The sequence below is a fragment of the Amphimedon queenslandica genome, unplaced genomic scaffold, assembly GCF_000090795.2.
Source record: "Amphimedon queenslandica unplaced genomic scaffold, v1.1 AMPQUscaffold_13517, whole genome shotgun sequence".
NCBI lineage: Eukaryota > Metazoa > Porifera > Demospongiae > Haplosclerida > Niphatidae > Amphimedon > Amphimedon queenslandica.
Genome location: NW_003546247.1, coordinates 3,118 through 7,806, shown reverse-complemented (window position 1 = coordinate 7,806; position 4,689 = coordinate 3,118). Strand labels below are relative to the sequence as shown.

Genomic DNA, 4,689 nt, shown 5'->3' with positions numbered 1-4,689 from the left:
AATGGCTGCTGCAGCAAGGAGCTTACTGAGCTTAACAAGAGAAATACCGTATACTGGGAAATTTTTGAGTAGCCAAATTTTCACAAATTTCACGTTTTTTACTTCGTCGCAAAAATAAAAATCATGAAATTGTAACTTTGCAGTGCCACGTGGTGGAATTTATAGGCTGTTTCCAAAAATATTATTTCATGAAATCTTACAAATGCAAAATTCGTGAAAATTTAGCGACGCAAAAATATCCCAGTATACGGTACCATTAAAGAGAAGCCTGAGATGCTCTGGGAGTTAGAGAAAGGAAAGTCATACTCATTTAATTTTCAGAAAAGTATAGGATAGGTCGGCCTACTGTATTCTGTGCTGTATTTCACTTATCCAGACTATAGAGGATATGCGTGCTAGGTATATTCATAATTTTTAAGTACCGTATATCCAACCCACACAGTAAATTGGCTGCCATGTTGAACTTCAAGTTTATTAAAAGTTCAATGGGGGAAAACTCATTTTCTTGCCTTGCTACCTTCTTGAGGCCTTTTTCGGAAGCTTAGAAAGCATACTGAGGATCTAATGGGTCTAGTAGTCACCTGAAAGATTGCTATCAAGAAATAAAGAGCGGTTTCCTGGTACCAAGCCTTTTTCTATCTTTTGTCCATTGCTGCCAATGCAAAGTTGATGTCCAACGAACTAATGTCTTTCTTGAAAGTTATTACGGCATGCAATGAATACATTTATTTTGCAATGAATACACTTAGCATGTACATCCTCTATTCAGCTATCTGAACATCTCTCCCAATAGAGGTGCACAAAGGTGTTTGGATAATCGAGGATGAACTGTACCAAATTAGCTACTACTACATGTACAAGTAACTAATGAATCGCCAAAAAATTGCCAAAATTATATTTTGGCAAAACTGCTTAACCCACAAAACTGCTAAACCCACAAAACTGCTAGTACATGTACCATTGCATGTCAGGAATTAGTTGACTTACATGTAAGTGGTCCAGATCTTCCCTTGACTTGGCTAGCATTGCAATCTTCCCAATATAACGATTATTGATACCCCTTGAGTGGAGGAGGCATTTCAATGAGGTGCCATCAATTGGTGATATATTAAGATATATACAGTCTCTCACCTACAGGTGTAAAATAATCATTAGTACATACATGTACAGTATAGCTGCATGGTTTATCATGGCCTCAAATTTATAATGTTTAAATTTTCTTTGAAATTAACATACACGATTTAATTTTTTTTTAATATTTTAATTGATGTTCACAAATGTAGTGGACCTGCACAAAAATTAATTCCATACTTAAAAAAAACAAAATTTATGCATGACCCTAGGACAATACAATAACAGTAAAAATATCTAAAATTAGACTAAAAATTATAAAGCATTTACAGAAAAATTTTCATGCTACAAGAAGTAGAAAGTATAATGTAAACCAAACATAGTATGAAATATGCAACAAAAGAAAGTTAATATACCACAGGCGCAGGGTGCCTTTTTTTAGGGCTGTAAATGTGGCTGATTTCCAGACTGTTTGAAGATTCACAGAAACTAATTCGGCAAAAATCAAATTATTACGGTACAAGATGATAAGAGACGGTTTAAATTCACGATAATTAAATCTGCAAAATAGATCTTTAGGCCAATTCGTGAAATTTACAGCCCTGTACCCTACGGTACACATACAAATTTAGGTACAGCATTCATTGTTAAAAGTACAAATTATTAAATTGGGTACCTCTAACCACAAAATAAAGTCCCGACATGTACATGTATGTCTGTCAGCAGTTAATCAACAGAACAAGTGACTGTATAAAACGTGCTTTGTTTCACAAGTATACACTACAAACAATGTTGACTACACAATTAATCACAACAAATATTACATACATGTACATGTGTATAGCAAATAAATTATAATAATTGCAAATAACAATTTCTCTTTTTTGTTATAAAAAATAATAATAGATTGCACACACTTTTAGGAAAACCTCAGACATTGAGTTGAGATTGTACATTGCTGTCATTTAGTTTATCATTACTAGCTTTCAAATAAGAATAAGACATGAACAAGAAAAACACACAAAAAGAGAGAAATAAAACAGAGCATTCATGAAGGTGAGAGATAAGGGCCCTGGGTAGACTCTATCATGCAAAATAAAGGGCAACTATTGCCATCATACTTCGCAGTTTCATGAGATGGCAAAGTATAGTTTACATAAATAAAACAAGTGCCACAAAATGGGTGGTGCCAATTACTAATAGTTTACTCAATAAGCTTAAACTTTAAACATAACAATGTTCCCAAACACACACTCTCTTTTACCCTGATAATATTTTGAGCTATTGGTACCAGCTGCATACCTCATTCTACACAGCTCCAGACATCATTACTTGCCATGTTATGGTACAAAAACATGGCAGTACAATTGTAAGGCATTAACTACCTTATGAGTTGTTCCTTGCTTTAGAGATAATTTTTAGTTGGCTGGAAAACCAATGTGTAAGTTCTGCCCCTATAGTCAGTCTAAACGAAGGCGCTACACAATTGTGAAAGGGTTCTTCTATGGCTTCACTTCCTGATACGTCACTGATAAAATGATATTCATTGCCAATGGCTTATGAATATAATTAAAATCATTCAAAATTTGAACCACGTGTAGCTGATAAGCTGATAATTAGGCAATTTCTGAAAAACATAGCAAGTTTGAGGGGAATTTTACCTGAATAAAATAAGACCCAGCAACTGAGGAGTCTCACAATGTATTAAGTACAGTACCAGACCCTTTGGCACAAGCCCAGCACCCCTATGAATGATTTGCACAAAAATCAAAGTCAAACAATTCTTATTAAACAAATAATTTTCACGGTGGCATATCTTTGCTTAAACTTCGCACATGAAAACAAAACTTGTTTCTTTATAACAAGCAACTTCTCCTTTCTTAATGGTGCTAGTTACAGCACTGTTCAAGTATCTATGTAAGAGAAATAAGTAAAATAGTATGTGTATCCATTACAGCATGAGGAAAACCATATGCTTTCCTACACTTCTGGTGTTCAGAGAAGTGTAGCGCCTTCGTGTAGACTGAGTATAGTTTTGACCAGAATATAAAGCTCTTACACAGAGGTATCCTCCATCTCACTTCAAGGTATGGCTCTGGCTCAATAGTGGTAACCACTCCCAAATCAATTAATATAACACTTTACACAGCCTCGATTGTAGCTTACTTGTCACTACTGTTAAAGCTAATCTTGAGGAACATAAAAAGACTCCAAGCCCTTTACCATCTGGATGAAGCCTATACTGCTTTATTAATAATGCAGGATTAAATTTCACTATGAATGAGAGCCTTCAATCAATAACGAAAAAAGAAATATACTGTGCCCGGACACTCTTTCTTGCAATAACTATATCTTCGTACCCTTTGACACAAATTCGGCATTCTACTTTCACACACAAAGAAAAAGGTTATGTCAATTTAAGTCTTTCTTTTAAGGGCAAAAAGGTAAATATACTTAGTATAGTTACAATTATAGTTTGGCTATAAGTATAGTCACCTACATATTACAAAAGAGAAGCCAAACAATAGATTTCTATCCTATTACTTGTCAACAATCAATGACATTGGAAATCGTACTTTAATGACTTATATAACTTAAAGAAAGAAAAATTCATCATACTAGAACTCTTGACTTATTTTATGTGACTAAAATTTTTTGGCTTCTTAAACTTTGCAAGAAAGAAATTAAACTTGGAATCATTAGGTAGTTTCAGCTTTATGATAATTATGTGAAAACTTTGAACCTTTAACAGTGCAAAAATAAACCCAATTTATGCACTGTTAATATTAAAGTGGGACTTATTATTATTACTATTATTATTACTATTATTAAATTATTATTATTGTGAAATAAAATTCATAAAAATAGTGGCCCAAGACACAAAACACTAGCTCCCTTTCATTTTTGGCAAAATTAGACCAAAATCCCTACAACAGGGACTTTTGTCGAGATACAATAGGGAGACAAAAAAAGAGTACAAACAAAGAAGAACAAAACAAAAAGGCAAAAATAAATATTAACAATAGTATTATGATTGATAGTCATATCACTACTTCACCAATGATATTAGACAACTTATAAAGCATAACTTGAGTCACAACTACATTTGAACACTAAACAAATATCATTATCAACTACTAATATATTACTATAAGCAAGAGTGGATAAGGAGGAGGGGAAAGTGTCTAACTGCCCTATGCTGCTAGTGATATGTGTGCGTAGAAGTCTTTCACAGTTTGTTTAGCACCTTGTTTGACCTGTTTAAACATCAACAGCCATGATAGTAAATGGGTGTGTTTTTAATAACCTATATGGTGCACCCACCCACACATGTAGTCACGATGTTTCAAGAGGAAGAGTCAGAACTACAGCACAATCCAGATGATCATGACTGTTACACAGATTGAGAGCATCTAATCTTGATGAGCGCTATGCCACTACACCTAAGCGCCCTAATGCATCAAGAAAGAGGACATGGAGTCAAGAGTCAGAAGCCTCTGCTCCAGTGAACTCAGATCTGTAATACTTCGTTTTTAAGATCAACAGCCCGTCTCAAAAGTACATGTACCACATATTCTTTCACTTCTATCATTATCCTTACTCTTGATGTTGCGGGTC

At 34.2% G+C, this 4,689-nt stretch overlaps 1 long non-coding RNA gene across 1 annotated transcript in view; it reads right to left on the bottom strand.

The window, feature by feature from the left end:
- Positions 1-978: 978 nt before the first annotated feature.
- Positions 979-4,689, bottom strand: part of LOC109583704 (uncharacterized) — a 6,347-nt gene continuing 2,636 nt past the window's right edge. Inside the window, exon 3 of the long non-coding RNA XR_002185674.1 lies at positions 979-1,131. This is a non-coding gene — a long non-coding RNA (uncharacterized LOC109583704). The remainder of the gene's footprint in view (positions 1,132-4,689) is intronic.